This window comes from Acartia tonsa, chromosome 11 (assembly GCF_053477335.1).
Source record: "Acartia tonsa isolate MP-2025a chromosome 11, ASM5347733v1, whole genome shotgun sequence".
Taxonomy (NCBI): domain Eukaryota; kingdom Metazoa; phylum Arthropoda; class Copepoda; order Calanoida; family Acartiidae; genus Acartia; species Acartia tonsa.
This window is the reverse complement of record NC_137270.1, coordinates 23,005,474-23,025,316: the sequence shown is the minus strand read 5'-3', so window position 1 is coordinate 23,025,316 and position 19,843 is coordinate 23,005,474. Positions and strand designations below refer to the sequence as shown.

General features: G+C 31.2%; 2 long non-coding RNA genes across 2 annotated transcripts; both read right to left on the bottom strand.

Moving 5' to 3' along the window:
* Window positions 1-77: 77 nt before the first annotated feature.
* LOC145331194 (uncharacterized) lies at window positions 78-2,807 on the bottom strand. Its single transcript, XR_013883696.1, has 5 exons — window positions 2,754-2,807; window positions 1,919-1,973; window positions 1,622-1,752; window positions 714-768; window positions 78-168 (listed from the first exon to the last, which is right to left on the bottom strand). It is a non-coding gene; the product is annotated as an uncharacterized LOC145331194 (long non-coding RNA).
* A 2,542-nt stretch (window positions 2,808-5,349) lies between these two features.
* Window positions 5,350-12,002, bottom strand: LOC145331193 (uncharacterized). Its single transcript, XR_013883695.1, has 3 exons — window positions 11,892-12,002; window positions 8,655-8,730; window positions 5,350-5,474 (listed from the first exon to the last, which is right to left on the bottom strand). It is a non-coding gene; the product is annotated as an uncharacterized LOC145331193 (long non-coding RNA).
* Window positions 12,003-19,843: the final 7,841 nt, after the last annotated feature.

The following is a 19,843-nucleotide window of genomic DNA, read 5'->3' as shown; positions in this document are numbered from 1 at the left end:
ATCCTAAATATCTTTTTCTTTTTCTCTCTCTATTGCTCTCTCTGCCTTTTTGTCTGTCTCTCTTAAAAAATTAAAATCTAATGCAATTTTTCCTTGCGCTCATCAGAGCTGTATTTTCTTTGTTCAGGACTGTACTTGCTTGGGCTATATCTTTCAGGACTGTACGTTCTAAATATTATTTCATAAAAGATCTGTCTGTTTTATATATTCATTTTCAAAGATTGATTGAGGACTGTACTTTCTATCTGTTCAAAATATTAATTTGACTAAGAACTGGGCAATATCCTTAGGATAGTTCGTAATTCGTTCTAAATTTTGTTTAATAAAAAGTGTATCGATTTTATTCATTTTCAGCCGAATGTACTTGTTGGTCAAAGGAAGGTACCTTTTAAGTATTGTTTAATAAAAGGACTGTATATTTCAAATATTCTGTCAAATGACTGACATTTGTTGGATTGTATATCTTAGGAATTTACGTTCTAAATATTTGGCCGATAAATTGATGTACATTTCCTATGATGATACACAAAACTATTCCTTCTAAAGATTGGAAAAATATTTTAAAGTAAGGATTATACAAAAAGTTTCTCCTATTATATAATGTTGTAAGTAGTACGGTTTTATCCCTACCCTTCCAAAAACATAGCCCTTAGATGCTAAGTGCGCAGCTTCTAGTAATATACATTTAAGAGCAAAGCAACTATATAATTTACCTGCTTCTTGGGCTGTAACTTTGACCACGTTCTGGCGAATAATCAACTTCTCTTTCTACAACAAAATATTTCCAGGGATTATACAATTTCCGATAAATTGATGTACATCATCAATGATGATACACAAAATTCCTACTCATTAAGATTACAATTGGTTAAAACGTATTGACACTCAACTTTATGAACAAACCAAACGGGATTCAATAAAAGCTTCCAAAGTTATTAGCCATCGAATAAGAAAACGTTATTATAAAACTTTTGGGACTGGATTTTCGGAGCTTTCCCTAAAGGTATCAAAGCAAGCAAAGAAATCTTTTTTCCTTTACTTTAAAAATAGTAAATATGGGAGGTGTTTTTTCTTTAACTTTAACATCTGCGTGGGGCTCTAGCCCTATAAGGTCTAAACCTGTACTTCCCTCAAAAAGGGTCAATCTAACCTGACCTAAAACAAAAAATAAACACACGAATATAGAAATTAGGAAGGGTGGTTATGCGCTCGACTAGGTACTTCAAGACAACCTTATTCTCAGGGAAAAATGAATGATATTCTGACAAACAATTCTATTGGAAAATTTCCCCCACATCCCCCTTCTTATCCACCCCTCTTCAGTTACATTAAAAAACAAGATATACCCCCCATCTTACTTCCAAAGGTTTCGTGATTTTTTGTAAAATTGATAATTCAGCTAGGCCTGCTTATTCTATTTAAGCTTAATTGTAAGAATTAAACCAATATTTGTCAAAATACTAGAATTTTATTTTTTTATCACATCATACCCAAGGATATTAGTTTAAGTAAAATCCGACAGACAACCAACCCTTTAACTACACGAACTTTGTCTGGTAGTCCTAATTGTACATGGTAATGGGTTGCACCTGTTTATGGGCCAAGGGATTTTTGAACCTACCTGGTTCAGGAGAGAAAGTATCCCTGCGGGGCTTAGTCTCTGGTGAATATTCCTCCATGCCCAATGAGGAAAGGGGGGATCTCCGCCCATTTTCACCAACAGCCGATAAAGCAGAGGTCACTTTTCTGTTACTGAAAATAATTGTTGTTAAAATTTTCAGAAGATTTTTAAATTTCAAATTCGAAGATATTTTATCAAATAAAAATTTAAAGTGGGTTGCTATTAATCCGAAACATACAACTAAAGTCGTTATCTAGGGCGTTTTAAATCAAACTATGAAGATTCTTATAATCTTACCTGGTATAAGTACCGCGGCCAGAGCTAGATCTGGATAAAGACTCTCTTCCTTTCTCTGATAAATCAATATTATGTTACAAATCATATACCGACTATGAAATAAAGTTGAATAAGACAAAATATGACCTATAGTCGAAAATACTTTATCAAACAATGGAACTGCCGAAATTGTTTGGCCCTCTAGCTCTATAAGGAGCTTAAATGACAGAAGGTGGGCTTTTAATCAACTCCCCCCCCCCCCTCCCTCTCAGAAAAAGGTTAGGAAAGAGGACTGACTGTTAAAAGTTAAAAACGGACAAAAGCAGCAATAATCACTGAATTATAGCAAAAACAAAGTTTTTTTTTCTTTTTAATAAAAGCCTAAAAGATGGACAGGCAAAGTAAGTTTCAGAAAAAGATTCTTAGTTGTTATTTAATTTTAAAAGCCTTTAAAATACAATAAGTATACCAGTAGAATTTCAGCGAAAAGTAATAGGCTGTAGGTCAGTGAGATGAAAGTTTGACGGACAATCCTATTATATAAAGTAATAAGCTTTTTTCTGTCTGTAGCGAAGGATCTCGCTAACCGCTAAACCGATAGGGTTCTCCTTTACAGGGTAGCTTCTCATAGGTCCCGGGAAGGTTTATAACTATTTTCTTGGGGGGTGTGACACCCCCAACCCCCCTAAAAATGAAAAATCCCCCCCAAAGAAATTTTTTTTTAGATTTTTATTTTAAATCTAAAATACGAAAATTTGGTTTTTTAAACCTCTTGGGGCCCAAGCCCCTAGAGGCTAGGGGCGAAGCCGCTAGTTATATTATAAAGTAGATTATCTTATGAAAAAGTTGACTTTACCTAAATCGAAGTCCAGCTTTACATCCTGTTCACAAAATTTTAATCATTATTATAAATTATTATCTTTGATGTTTATTTTGTCAATCCTTTATATAAAAGTAACAGGGCGTCTATCTGTCTGCTTGTCTGTACTGTAAGATATCGCTGTACTTATATGGTTCTCCTTTAAAATGAAGCTACTCATAGATCCAGGAAAGGTGAATAACTAATTTGGGGAAATGTTCCTTCATCCCCCAAGAAAAATTTCCCCTTGAAAAATACTTTTTGTAAGATTTTATTTTCAAACTAAGATTTAAAGACCTTTAGTAGTGTAGCCGCTTGTATAAAAAAAATCTATAAAGAACGTGTCCTAACTTTTGTGATTTTGTTTTAACCCATTCGTGACGAGCAAATAAAGTTCAAAGTTTTGATTCACCGGGCTTCAACAAATAATTTTTTTCAATTATTAATTTTAAATGTAAGGTGTCAAATTAAAGATAATTTTCTTCTTTGTTTGTTGCGTTTTAGTAATTTAATATAAAACCAACTGAATTTTTCTTTAAAACTTTAATTACTTCAAAAATAATAGGTATACGAAAAAATTGAATATCTAAAATCTATGGATCAATTTACATCTTCTACTTATCAAAAACACAGACTAGCTTTTTTTTAAATCACAAAAAAATTGAAATTACAATTGCTCATAGAATGTTTTTGTTTATAAAGTATGGTTTCCATCATTCTACTTACAACACCTTTCATATTTAAACAAAAAGTAAAAAGCAAAAATGTTAAAGAAATTCACATTGCTATTGGCGATTTTCTGTCGAAAATGAAAAGGAGTGGAGACAAAAAAGCAAAAAAGTTAAAGAATCAGACATTTTAATATATCCAATCCACATACAAAAAATGAGCAGGAATATTAGTGAAAACCAAACAAACAGTCAGAAATAAACAAAAAGAATCTCAGTAAAAACTTCTTTTAAAATTTTATAACGAAAAGCGAAAATGGAAAATCGTTTTTGACTTAAATAGGCTTTAAAAAGAATAAGTTTCAGGTCCAAATTTTTAAAACGAATAAATAGAAAAGCAGGGATGAGGCAATTTCCGATAAACTGATGTACGTACCCAATCATGATAAACAAAATTAAAACCCTTGTAGATTTCAATTAGTGGTTAAAACGTTTGGACACTAACATAATGACCCAACCAATAAAAAAAATGAAAGTCCCCAAAATTATTAAGTCAACTAATAAGAAAACGTTATGGCTATACTCAAAAAACGCCTATCTCAGAAAACGCCTATCTCAAAAAACGCCCATCTCAGAAAACGCCTATCTCAGAAAACGCCTATCTCAAAAAACGCCCATCTCAGAATTCGCCTATCTCAAAAAACGCCTTTTTCATAAAATGCCTACTACATTTTTAAAAATTATCTTGTAGTGAAACATGTAAGTCTAAGAAGGTATTGTGAATATTATACAATATGTACATTATAAATCTTCTTATTGAAATATCTATCCCTGAAGTATAATGTCACTCTTGTACATTCCTTAGGCACTTTTTATTTTGTAAGCCTTTTGAGTAACAACATACTAAAGGTTTGCTTTTTGAAAATTGATCACAATTGAATATCAAAAACTTTTACCTAGTTAATTCATCTTTTATTTTTATTTTTTTCATATATCTACTGCAAACAACCCAGTTTACTTTTCAGTTTTTACAATAAGATGAACAACTATGAGCTTTATTAAAACATACTTTTTATTTATTTTCTTTATTGTTTGAACTAATATCTTGAATTAACAGAATATCAGGTTGAAATGTTGTAAATATGACTAAACCTAGTAAATTTGTTAAGAGATAATTATTAAAATACACAAATAATATACAAAATATTTATTGATTATGATATGCTTTAAACTTATCAGAATTAGATAGCTGTTCCTCAAAATAAAAAAACAGTTTAGAATACCTAATTATTATAAATTATAAAGCAATTTAACATTTTTTTTAGATTCTACTTTCCATAGTTGATGAATTTTGGGGGAAAAATAGGGTGAGGTTATTTCAATGTCTTATCCCTATATTCCTTCTTATTCTTTCCAGATTAAAAAATGATGTACTTTTAAATGAGCTTCAATAATTAAACTCTTTCTTTCAATGAGTTCTCCCTCCAATAAATTTCTCCCATTTATTTAAACTACCCCTTTTCTCTAAATATAGCAGCTACTCTTTAGTTTACCATTTTATCCATCTTTGTACATAGTTTATAAAATGGTTGATTTGGTAACTATTTATTTGTGTTTTAAATAAGAGATCATGAATGACAAGTATTGTATTATTCTTTTGAATACTATTAATAAATTAGGCTTTATTTTTAAAAATGTAGTGGGCATTTTATGAAAAGGGCGTTTTTTGAGATAGGCGTTTTCTGAGATGGGCGTTTTTTGAGATAGGCATTTTTTGAGATGGGCGTTTTTTGAGATAGGCGTTTTCTGAGATAGGCGTTTTTTGAGATGACCCAACGTTATCATAAAACTTTGGGAACCAAAGTAATAAAAAGCCCAATGTCCCCTCCCTCCCTGAATAGTTAGGCATATTGTAGTTAAAGATTTTAAAAATGTATTGGCGTTTTTATGAATAAAATTTCCTCCTCTGAGCTGGCTTTGTCCGCAGATTCAATCTTTTCTGTTTCTATCTCATCAAGGAGGTTACTCTTCGAACTCTTTTTTCGTCGGCCTAAAAAATAATATATGTAGTATAATAACCAATCAAAGTTTGATTATTTAGTTTGTTGAGAAATTTTGAAATAGGGGTGAGGGGATTTTTATCTATAAACGCAGTGCTCTAAACCTGTGTGGATACCCATTACCCAATATAACTAAACATAACCCTGACCTAAAGGTAGAAACGAACAATCTAATCCCCCTCCCCCCTTATTTTCAATATATTTCCAAATGTGTTGGAGGTGTAGGAGAGGAGGGAGGCCATTATCAGTCCTCAAATTTTCAGTAACATCTTTGAATATAGCAATAGTGTAAGTTTAAGATTAAGTAAAACCTAACTTCAAACAAAGGTTCCAGAATAAAGGGGTTTAGAAATAAAAAATAACCTAATTTTAAAAAAAATATTTGTACATTTAACTATGAAAGAGTCAGAAAAAAATTATCAAGCATTTTACGATATACTTACTATAGGAAATAGTGGCTAGAGATAAAGCAGTAAAATTTATTTCATTTAACCTAAAATCCAACAATTTTTGGATTGTGAAGAATAATAATTATGTGTAAAAGCTAAAGGAAGTACAATAAAACAAATAATATAAAAACATAAATGTTCACAGCAAATCCGTAGATTTACAAAATATTATGCAATACACCAAAAAAAATTCTCATGGATTCAGGGATGGAGCCCATTTATTATTATCATTATTTCTTCTTTCTAATTGAAGCCCATAAACAGGCGAAACTCATTACCATGCACAGTTAGGATTTTTTTTACAAAGGTCGTGCAATCAAAGGGTTCTTTGTTTGTTGGATGTTACTAAAACTAATATCTTGGGTGTTAGAGTATTGCATCCCATTACGAATGATGCTCGGGATTCCCTAGATGATCACTTAAAAATCAAAGGAGAAACCCGCTTTTACGAGGTAGGGTAAAAATGGACATATACATTTTCCATAAAGTCCCTGGAATTAATCTACAAAAAAATTGTGAAGTTAGAAAGCATAATTTCCAAGATCCTTACAACAAGCAAGTGTGCATTCAAAACTGATGATTTTAATTTGTTTAAACTATACACTAGATCATGACAATGACCAAAGTGTCTTATAAATCAATATGTGAGGTTATAAAAATGAGAGAGATAAGAGGAGAAGTGGGAAAGAAAAACCAATAAAAAAGAGTAGATAATCAATCATTTTTATGACGTCACATACATACTGATTTATAAGACAATTTGGTCTTTTGTCCTAGATCATACACAAAAGATGGGTATGGGTTGGTTTAGAATATTCAATTGTTAGAACATTTTGTCTTCAGCTTTTTTATTAAATACTACCGCCTACGCTTTAAGAGGCCTCTAGTGGCACTTAAAATATTTAATTTTTTTTCATTTCAAATATGTCTATGTTGCGTTGATGTACATACATGTTGCGTTGAACTCTCTACATTAAATTGAGAATAGTAAAAAATAGTTATATACCTTCCCGGGACCTATGAGAAGCTACCCTGTTAAGAAGAACCCGATCAGTTTAGCGGTTAGCGAGATCCTTCGGTACAGACAAATAGATAGACAGACACACATTCTGTTACTTTAACATAAGGATTTGCACTGGCAGTGGCTTGTCTTTTGTGCTTTTTTGAAAAGGCTTTTTCAGCAAATTTTTATTACACATACATAGGTTTTATGTTTATTTTAAATTATGATAGTTCTGTTAAATGTAAGTTTCCTGTGGGTACAGGGCCCCGCATAACAAAGAATTAAAAATAAGGAGGGGGGGGGGGGTGGATTGATCCTCAACTAGGTATACGTGAAAGAACCTTTTTTATCGCATAAGCTTTTCTTAATTAAATTTTATAAACTTAATCAATTAAAAATAATTGAAACGCTAAGGAAAATATCACCAATAATGTTGCTTATTTGCTAAAACGTTTAATGAAACAATTCCATAAAATCATAATGCATGAAAATTGTACGAAATTTTCATAAAAAATCCCAACAGTTGGGCTTTGAAGTTGTTAAATTCTTTGTAATAACACTAGACAACAGTATTGCTCATTTTAATATTGTGATGTTATATTGTTGTAAACTATGGACCTTGAACTCGACATAAAGACCCAACTTCGCAAAAGCCATCAGCTATAGAAAATTATGTCAAGACAATAGCCTAGCTTCTTACCTCAAAAAACTCAGAGAGGGGGAGGTTGATTATTACACTAGTCCCCAAAGTTTTTAGTAGTTTTTTTATTCGTTGGCTTAAAAACTTTGGGGACTGTCTATAAAATATTGATGGTTGAGTAAATTGTTATCTACAGAACGGATATTTTTTGTATATCATCATTGGGGATGTACAACAATTTATTGGCCATTGTCTTACTCTTATCCATTTAGATCCTTGGAAAAACTGCATAATGTCAATAATATGGCTTTAATTGTGGTAATTTCTGACATAATATCGACATGTTTTATGTTCAAATGATATCATTATCTTTATATACTAGTGGCTACGCCCCTAGTGGCGCTTTAAATATTTATTTTTATTTTTAAAATATGTCTGTGTTGCGATGACGTTTATGTTGCGTTGAACTCTCTTTGTAAAATCGAGAAATGTAAAAAAATCGTTTTTTGTGATTTCTCTTTGGAAGGTGGTGGTACCCTCCCCCAAAATAGTTATATACCTTCCCACGACCTATGAGAAGCTACTCTGTTAAGGAGAACCCGAACGGTTCAGCGGTTAGCGAGATCCTTCGGTACAAACAAACAGACATCCTGTTACTTTAATATAAGGATTTGATCTTTTTGCCCACTGATCAATAAGGCCGAAGATCAGGCTAACAGACTGGTATTAATATCATTTTTAAATGCGTGGAAAATTGTCTGTTATACGATGTTAAACATGATTATTCTAAAGCAATTTGTCTTATACCAGGAAAGCAACCAATACATTTTTTAACTCAATCTTTACAGGTCTATTTTGTTTATTCTTAATTTCTTTTTGAGTAATCTTTATTTATGTATTAAAGTTGTTTTGGGCCTTTTTTCTTCTCCATTTAATTACAAAGAACCTAAAGTTTCTGTTAGAGGTTTATGAATCTGGGTCGATCTGGTTTATAGTTATCAGAAAAGCTTACTACTAAATAGTACAAACAGTTTTTTTCGTGGATATCTTTTTGTCCGCCTGCAAAAAAATCACTTACCCAGCGTAGAAAAAATGCTTGATTTCTTAACTTTATGTGCCGGATCATTGTCATGATCACACGTGCATTTTCGCTCCTGTGTATTGGTTTCGTTGTTGTCACAATTAATTAGTAATATGGGAAGCTTTATATGCTGTTTCTTAAACGATTTTTTTGGATTCTTTGGGGGATATTTAATTAGTTAGTTAAGGGACAGCGTAAAGTGCCACCAAAAATGACGTCATACAATAAAATTAACCAATGAGAGGTCAGTATACACTGTAATTGACCAATAGTAAAATTCTTACTGGCCTCTCATTGGTCACTTTTATCGTAAGCATATACTTTTATCGCATTATTTTAAGAAACATGTCGCATTAATACGTCCTTAATGACGTAACTTTTTTATTACTATACAAATGACGTTTCATATTTTTTTAAAGGACGTTTTGTGTACCAAAAATACGTCGTTATCTTTAAAAAAAACGTCACAAAAAAAATATAAATAATAACAATATTTTGAATTTAATGACATGTTATCTTAAATAACGGCGCATTAAAACGTCAATTTTTCCTTTAAAACGTCCAGAAAAACAAGATGGCCGCCAAACTAACAATATAATTTAAATATTAATTTAAAAAAAATAATATTTTATTAAATCCTAAAAATGCGGCCTTAACTCTGAAAAAAACGTCACTAAAAAATATAAATAACAAAAATATTAAATGACATATTATTTTAAATAAAGACATATCAAAACGTCATTTTTTTACTGTAAAACGTCAAAAAAAACAATATGGCCGCCAAAATTGGTATTTAATGTGTATCAATAAAATATTAGATTTAATATTAAACAATTATCTTATTGAATCAAATAAATATTTTTTAAATTAAATCATTAGAATTAATTAATAATTAGAAATTGATTTGAGTTAAATGCTTGAATATGAGAAATGTACACAGGAAAAAAATAAGACCTCACTCTTAATCAGGAAACGAGAAAATCTTTTTTTTATATATTTCTAAATTTCTGCCTTTTATTGCCTAACCAACCGACCAACAGACAAAATATAATGGAACAGATTGGTTAGAAGCCTCTAGGGGCACTGGTAGGAGGGGGAAAAGTTGACCTTATCCCATTTTAAATTTGAGTTTCAAAAGAGTTTTTAAAAATATTTTTTTTGGGGGGAGGGGGGTGTAGAATCCTCCCAAAAGATAGTTAAAAACCTTCCCAGGACCTATAAGAAGCTTTACTGTAAAATAGAACAATATCGGTTCAGCGGTTAGCGAGATCCTTTGGGACAGACAAAAAACGTTTACTAATTAATATAATAGGATTGATATAAAATAGAACTCTTACCTTTAAAGTTATAAAACCAATTGAAATTCATTAAAGTCCCCAAAGTTGTTTAAGCTAACTTCTTACCTCAACATTGTAAAACTTAAATTCATGATTTGTTGTCGATTATGATCTCCTTTCGAAATTATGCAACAAGAGAAGGAAAAATGTTTTTAAAATTCATTTAACTCATTCTCTCATCACATTTACGAATGAAGTTCTATTATTGAGTAAATCTTATTCTTTACACAGATTAATAAATTGTAATGTTTGTTTGAGGGGTTTAACTATGACTAAATACTAAAATAATATTTATATGATGATCAGTGGTCTGACATAGTTCAGAAATTATTTTTGTCTTTTCATAAAACAAATTTAACTTCAAAAATAAAAATAATAGATTTCTTGATATTATTTTTATGTTACAAACTTTTAGTTTTTAAGAAGAAAAAAGAATTTAAAAATAATTATGTCAGAATTTTTTCTGAACTCTTCCTTATTTCCTAAATTTTCTTGAAAATTATTTAACTAATCAAGATGACACATTACACAATAAGGACGTATAAATGCCACATTATTTATTTCATTTACTGTAACATTAATATGTATATTCTATGAAATATATTAATAAATCATTTAATTAATAAAGATGACTTATTACAAATTAAGGACGTATTGATTCCACATTATTTATTTTATTTACTGTGACATGAATGTGTAATTATACAATATATATTAACTAGCGGCTTCGCCCCTAGCCTCTAGGGGCTTTGCCCAAGAGGTGATAAAAAAAAATTATTGCGAGAGACCATAAAGGACCATGGAAACTCCTTCAAAAAAAAAAAAAAAAAAAAAAAAAAAAAATGGGGGGGGATTTTTTTGTTTTTGGGGGGGTTGGGGGTGTCCCACCCCCCGAGAAAATAGCTTAAAACCACCACAGGACCAATAGGTAGATACCCTGAAGAGTAGAATCCGATCGGTTCAGTGGTTACCGAGATCTTAAGGGACAGACAGACAGACGGACGGACAGACGGTCAGATGGACAGACGGACAGACAGACATCGTTCTACTTTGTATTATAGATATGTGGAAAAAATACAAAATGACGTATTGAAACAACCTTAATTTTTATATTTAATTAGGCATTAATTTGTAATTTCTTTTTTTAAGAAAAATAATGGCAAATAAAAAACAGTTAAGGCCACATTAATAAGTCATTTTCTTTAAATACGTCACAAAAAAGACGTATTGAAAATTAACGACATGTCAATGCGACCTTTCTAAAGAAACAAAACCACTTTAGTAGATGCTGGGACTTTATTGGAGGCACGCTGTTTCGTTAGTGAAACCAATGGATAAGACAATGATAGGTTGATGTTCACCTCTTATCTATTTTAAAAGACTTGGTTATAGATTTCTATCCATAAACAAAAGATGAAAAGTTTTTCTACGTAGTATAGAGTGAATCCGTCTGATTCAAATCCTTCCATAGTATAAAGGTTAATTTTATAATTATAAACAGATGAACCAGAAAAAATTTGCCCTCAAGCTCTATAATAAACAGAGTTTATAGGTGGGATATGCGGGAGGGGGGCTTCATGGGTTAACACGGTATATTTTTGATAATTAAGAACATTATGTATACAAAGTAGAACGTCTGTCTGTCTGTCTGTTCGTCTGAAGCTTATAATCTCTGTAACCAATGGTAGCACCAGTTAATCAATTTTTTTAAATTTTCTCTTAGGGCAAAGCCCCTATAGGCTAGAGGCGATCGCTAGTATGTAATATTTTAATACTCATACTTTCCAATTGCATGTTGTTATTGGTTTGTTTTATTCTGTTTTCTAAAACAAATAGCTACGCTTCTGTGGATGGTGTAATCCTTGTTTAATTCTTTTAAATGTGACGACAATATGACCTGCACCATTTTAGTTTTTTTATTTCTCACTGGTTTTCACTAACTAGTTGATTCTGAAAAAAAGACAAATTTAATTCAGACATATTTTAATGTTTGTAACAATTTTCGGGTATAGTCCCTTTCGTAACAACGCTCCTGTATTTTCAAAGCAGCTTTTTCCTTTTTCTAGCCCCTGCGGGGGGCTCAAACCCTGCGGGGCCAATTTCCTAACCTACCTTAACCTAACCTAAAATAACCTATGAATAGCTACTGTGAAAATACGACATAACGACCCTTAAGGGTTGTTGCCACGAAAGGGACTATACCTTAGTTTTCTTTAAAGCATTTTTTAAAAATGATATACCTAGCTATAATGTTATCTTTATAATCAAGTTTTAAAATGTAAGTAAGTCCATATTAATCATTATTTAACTAGTTTTATGAAAGATAAAATCTAAAATTACATGATTTTTATACTTTTGATAGAGTAACGTGCCTTTTTGTCACAGAAATCATTTTTTTTCAAATATAAAGGGAATAGGATAATTTTACCTGTTATTTTTTAAGATCATCAAATTAAAATGAACAGAAATATTTTCTGGTTAAAACTATACATATTTCATCCACGCTTCGTAAATTGTAGCTAATAATTATAGGAATTACCATGCAATTTTTTTTAAAACGACAGAAAAATTGTAACGTGTCTAAAATAACGACAAGGGCTATTTGTTACGGACAGACGCACCGACCCTGTATGTAGAAAAGCTTCGCTTTTAGAAAAAGTAAACTGTCATTTGTCAAAGATTTGGTCAGTTGATGTGAAACAGAAATGTGGTTGACAATTTTTTTATTCATTTTGAAGAAAAGGATGAAATTGGAAAATATTTTTTACAAATAAATATTTTTCTATCATTTATAAAAGAAAAGTTTGGAAATCCACTTTTTGCCGGTCTAAAAAAGCCAAATCATTAATTATTAGTGAATAAAAATCCAACAAGCAGAAAAACCTCTAGCATCTAGGGCTCTGTACGTGGTTAGGAATGGAAGATGATGTAGAATTAGAATAATTGCCTAAAACCCTCTTAAACCCCAAATCTAAAAAATAATAACCAAAAACATTTCTAAGACCTATGCAACACTTCCCTAAAAAAATATCTCAATCGGTTGGCCAGATCTTGACATACAAGTACAAAATTAATAACTATGTTAATATTATCTTAAATAGAGCTGTTTTTAAATCAATCAATATTAGTCAACTGTTTATAAATTCATAATCAAAATAGATAATTAAAAAAGTGTATTTTTATAAGATTTTTTAATCTGTCCAAAATAAAAAAGAAGGCAATTTCTTTTGACGAAAGGACAAGAACTACCGCTAGTAAAAAAGTAGATTTGCTTCAAATTGTTTCTAAAAAAATCTTATATTTAACTGTCTTTTAACTTTAGTTTTTTTTGTTGCTAGTGATCTTTTACTTGGTCAACGGAGAACTGAGCGGTTGCCCAGAGTATAAAGTGGTGACAGATTGTGAGAGAGGAGAGAGAGGGAGAGAGAGAGAGAGACAGAGAGACAGAGAGACAGAGAGACAGAGAGAGAGAGAGAGAGACAGAGAGAGAGAGAGAGATAGATAGAGAGAGAGAGAGAGACAGAGAGAGACAGAGAGTGAAAAAGAGATGGAGGGAGATAGATCGAGAGACAGGGGGGGAAAAAGAGAGGGAAAGAAAGAAAAAAAATTAGGCCGTAGAAAAATAGGAGAGAGAGCGTAAGAAAAGGGGAAATGGTATGGAAATGTTGTAAGAAGAAAAATTAATGCGCGAAGGGAAGTAACAATAAACATGGTATGGGAGAGAAAACAATATATATACAAGATGTAGATGGTCAATCTGGCATAATAATCCTACACACAAAAAAGAGGGATCCTAGTAGATTAATCCCGTTGTTTGTTTATTGCTATATACGATTCATTACAATAATACTAGCGACGAATTTTGTGTATGATTTTCTTTCCCAAAAACTAGCTTTATCAAAGAAACTCAACTATTTATAGCTCAATTATTAAACATGTTTGGTCATATACTTCCCCTAAAGAGAATACTTTTTAAAGATATTCAAAACTTTATCCTAAGAGTTCGATTATTTATAGCTGACGCATTGTGCGGATGAAATAAAAAATTAACTGCCCTTTCCTACCTAAATCTGTACAATTTTTATATCAAAAGTTAGTTATAGAGTAGATTCTTCCAGGTCTTAGGAATGTTTTCAAAATATGGCATACATTTATCTTTAGAAATGGCTGTGTAAATCAATCGTTATAATATTATTTGTATGTCGCACCAAACTTTCAAGAACTCTAATTGAGTGATACTCGCAAATGGCTGAAAAAACGATACCCATTATCCACCCTACTAACCCCATCCCTTTCCCTTCTACTGGATGAACAAACTGATCAAAAATGAGGACCATACTTGCAACTTAAATTCACGACACATTTTTCCATGGCAATATATCCACATTCCTTTGTAAATCACACTGCAACTAGAAAAGAAAAATGACTCGCATGGCTTTACAGATAGGCCCTTGGAATAATTATGTTATAGAATTGGTAAAATCTCAAAATTAAATCAATTGTCAGTGACTAACTTAAAGATAGAAAAGCTTAGCTCTTAATAATGTTTGATATTTAAAATTTACATAATATTCTAAATAAAATGAGTGGAAAAAATAAGTTACAAAAAGATATCGTTTAAAACAGCAAAATTATCATATAATAACGACATTTAAAATTTTCCTTATATCAAAGTAACCAGATGTCTATCTGTTACGAAGGATCTCGCTAACCGCTGAACCGATATGGTTCTCCTTTACAGAGTAGCTTCTTATAGGTCCTGGGAAGGCTTATTGTAGGGGAGTGTACCAACACCATCCTAGAAATAAAAAAAAAATAAAAAAGCATTACTAACCCCATCTAAAACCGAAAAAATATTTTATTGCACACAGCTGATCTTAACATGAGAACTTTTACGTACCCCTAGAGATTTCTGGGGCATACCCGCTAGTATTTTAATAAATATGCTACTTTAGACAAAAGACTTAATAAGGCATTATTAAAGAGTTTAAAGGTTATATATTATTTCTTTCACGTCGATCACAAACCAATACTTTTAACATTCTTTGCATGGCGTGATTAGGGTAGAAACTCAAAATTGGTAGTTTTGTGGGATGTCATTTGAGCGAGAAAGGTAAAAGCAAAATTGTTCTCATTCGTGCGAAAACAGACACTAGCTACCACGTTCAAATTTCTCAAAATTTTGGCATTTTTTCTCAGGCTGCTGGTATTAAGCTTATTAAGATTTGAAAGGACACTCAAGGTATTATGTTTATATGGAAATTCATAAGTCGATAAGTGGCATGCGGAAGGGAGGAAGCTTTTTGTAGTGCCTATAAAAATGACGTCATATTGGCCTATTGGACAATTAAAATGTATACTGGCCTGCCATTAGAAATTTACTCTGTGTATTGTCCTATCATATGTAATTTATGATGTCAATTTTTTTAGGAACTATTCTAATTGTCAGGGCTTCTTTTAGGTTCTGGGATGGTTTTTAGATTATTTATTTTTATAAAAAAAAAGTGTGGGTATGGTTTTAGGCTAAATTTATGCCCTTCCATATTCCTTAGGTAGAGAGGTGTAAAGGGATGTTAGCAAAATCTTAAAATTTAAATTGGTAAGGCTTACCTTATCCTTTTTTCTGCCCATGAATTGCCACCACTGTGATGTATCACTGTGCACGCCACTGACATAGATCTATACTCCAGACAACTACCTGCCCTAGTTGTTGGTGACCCCTATCATAGCAGAAAAATATTCTTTCTTTTTACAAAGTTATTGAGAAAGTACCCAAGCTAGAAATAAATTACAAATTGTACCTAATTATTATAAGAATCTTAATGTCAAAGTATAACAGGGTAATTTTGTTTTGAAGAGATTTTGCTGTTTATACATTTGTCCCAATAGTTGTATTGTGACGTTTTATTATTCGTTGGCTGAACAACTATGGAACTTTTAATGAATTTTGATCGGTTGGTTCATTGAGCTAAGGATGAATACCCGGGCTAACAAAACTGAAATTAATTGTCTGTACTACAATGATATACATGAATTTTTTCGTATGGCTAAGAGCCGGTTCTAATCCAGCGAATATTTATCGTTTTGAAGCAATACTGGAAAAATTAATTACAAATAGTTTCTCTTTAAGATTTGGCGAGTAAAAACTGGACGCTAAAGAAATTTGCATGGAAATATTAAAGTCATGCGCCTACCTCCAGGGATTTATAGGGATAAGATAATGGCCGATAAATTAATATGTATCTCCAATGATGACACACAAAACTATACCATTTGTAGATAACAAATAGTGGTTAAACGTTTGGACACTTGACTTAATGAACCAACCAATTAAAATTCAACAAAGGTCCCACGAGTTTTGAAGCCAACGAATAGGAAAGTTAACGAAAAGTTATTATAAAACTTTGGGTGCTATTTTAATAAAGAGCCCAATGTACCTCCAATAGGATTATATTATCAGGGCTTCTTATAGGTCCTAAGATGGTTTTTAGATTATTTATTTTTATAAAAAAAGGAGTGGGTATGGTTTAAGGCAAAATTTATGCCCTTCCATATTCCTTGGAATAAAGAGCTCCTAGATGCTAGGAGTGCAGCCGCTAGTGTATATATAAAGAAAAATGAAAACCTTACCCTAAGCAATTTTATGAGATTTCGTACAGAGTCGATAACTTAACACTTGATATAATATTTAACAGGCTATCCATTTAGTTTGTGACTGGACGACGCTTATTTCAAATTTCCTTTTAGTTTTAAAATTTTACAAAATTTTATGTGATTTAATATCTCTCTGTTTGGTGTTTATTTATTTCCACACTTGTATAGTAATAATAAATAATCAAAAACACAGGAGTATTAAAGCAGAGCTAACGTATTTGGGCACTTTTGCAACAAATGTACTTACGATTTTGTTTAGACGTGTACATTTTTATTCTGCTTTTTCAGTTCTGACACTTTACCGTTGTACTACCCTTTTAGAGCTTCGGTTTTACGGAAAGTCATCCTTGTTTATGTATGTTTTATTAAAGCAGACAAAGAGCATAGAATGGTAAAATGTGTAATATTTTAAAATTAAACTTAAAACATTTTTGATGGAGTGATAACCAGTTTATAGAAATCAATAATTTGAGAGATAGTTTTACAAGTTCTTGAAAGAGGTTGTATCCAGGTATCTAAAGGGATAAAAAAAATGGCGTACATCTCCAATTTTGATATTCTATTTACCCCTTCTTAGATCAAAATTAGTGGTTGATACATTTGGACACTCAACTGAATGAACCAACCAATAAAATTTAATAACAATCCCCAAGGCTAAACCAACAAATAAGAAAACGTTATTAAAAGACTTTGAGTACTAGTCCATTGTTCCCTTCCTTCCTGCCATTGTGTCCTTTTGCGGTTGTGAAACACTATTTATATGCGGAAGTAAAATCACACCTTTTATAAACATTTATGTTTTGTAAGATATTGACAAAGAAAGCAGTAGCAATTATCTAATTGGAAACAACAATTTTCAAGGGCTCGGCAACTGAATTTTTCAGCAGCCTGACAGCCGGACAAACTGTCTTTGACGATTATAAAGTGACAGCGTTGTTACTTAAATATCAATTGGAATAATCGGTATATTATAACTTGGATGGTCTATAATACGATACGATAAATAACTATTAAACAATGAACTTTTTTTATAGGATTAATAAAATGTCGTCTACGTATAACATAAGATTATTTTTAAAAATCAAAGCTTTTCTATAATTAGGTTTTGTAACGGAACTAATTTAGGCATTTATAATTGCCCTGTTGATTTTAAACTTTGCATGATTATTCCTGTAACAGTTAGGACCCCTCACAGCCCCCTTAACTGTGGATCAAGGGAATGTCAACAATTTCCAGTAGGGCATCCTGCATCTCTTGGCAAAACCCTTTGCCCGCCACACTCTGCTTTAAAACCATTCTATTTCATTTTTTATAATGTATCTTTGTTGCGCCACTTATTAAATATCAATGGTATCGTTCTTGTTTTTATTGTGTGTGAGTTCACTTCTGCATATTTTTATGGTAGCAGCATATTGATTATTTATAGCTGAAAAAAAGATGACAACAATCTTAAGTAACGAAGCTCTCTAGCTAAAGTAACTCTTATACAGTGTTAGAAATAAATAAGCAGAACTTTAATTTTTAACAAACACATTAAATTGTTGAAAAGTAGAGTAAAAAATACAGGATAAAAAACGGACATTTGCTTATAGAGATGATTTGCTTATAATAATGTACCTTGTTGTCCTAGTAATAATCATGCACATATTAAAATTGATAGAACAATTCTAACATGTACATATAAATCAACTAAGTACCCGTTAGAGATAAATTAATCTTAATAAAAAAAAGCTGCAATTTTAACAAGGATGACAACATTCATAAGTAACGAAGCACAGGAAAAATCAAAGATTGACTTATAGACAAATGTGTAGAGTTTTAGAGTAGATATTCAGTCGTCATAAAAGAAAAAAAAGGGGGAGGTATCACCATTTTACCCTTCCACCCCCCCCCCGCCCCTATCACCTTAGACATTCCTGCAAGAGCATGATGGTTTTGTGCTGTTGTAACAATCTGCTGTTCTGTTTGCGGAAATGAATGCACATAGCTTTTTTGTGTGTACCAAAAATTTATTGACCATTTTCTTGATTTAATATTAACAACACTATATTTCCGACCGCAAAAATTATTGTCAAATTTTATACATTATGTTCGTTTTTCAGTACAGCGCACTTATATATATAGCTAGTGATTATATTCATTTTGTAAAGGAGATCCATATTGGTTCAGCAGTTACTGAGATCATTTTGTACAAACAGACAGACAGACAGGTATCATGTTACTTTATTATAAGAATAATACATTGTCTAGGAAGTCTAGAAGCTATTCCTGACTGCACATTTAAATAGTACTCTAGAAAACACAGTTTCATTTAATATTTATAATAATAGAAACCTATGCACCAATCAATAAAAGTTTCTTTGGCGGTGTTCCTTATATTAAATTTCACATAAAAACGAAATATTTAATCAAATCGTAAATTAATGATGTTTTATTCAAAAATCTAAATATGTACAATTTTTGGAACAATTCGTTGAGACCGATTTTTCCAGCTTTCTAATGATACCAAAGCACTGTAGAATGTGGGGATTTAATCACATCCACAAAATTTCAAATCAGATAATAAATTATTCTGCTAATATCACATTCTTATAATATACAGCATGACCCTCAAAAAAGTATTTTTAAGCATCTGCAGCCCTTATTTCTCAATGAATTATTAAAAAATGCATATATCCTTGTTCTCCATAGTATTTCACGTAAGTAGATATAAAAATTTTTTTTTTACCTCCATTAACACCGGAGATTTTTAGAGCTAAAGTTTTGAAAAAGTGACTGAGAAAAAGAATTTTTTTTGTTTCTCTTATTTTTTGGATGGTTATATTATGTTTTTCTGGCAATTGAATAATGAGACACAAAGAAAAACAAGTTAACTAAATATTTCTTTTTTATTCCACCAAAAATATAAATTTTTAATGGCAAAAAATACTACTGAATGAATTGATTATTTGCAAATTTTAGGTTATTTATTAACCCTTATTTATAGAAAAGGATTAATTATGACAGTTGCTCCGCCTACTTTTCTGACATCTCAATTATTTAATAAGGGGTAAATTAAGCTTTTTAGACTAAATAATCATTATGTTTTATTTTTATTTTCTTTATAACTTTTTTGTTATTAAAGTTAGGATTGTGAAACAAAAACAATTTTCCTGCTATATTCTTCGAGATTTATTTGGTTTTTTAATCTTAAAC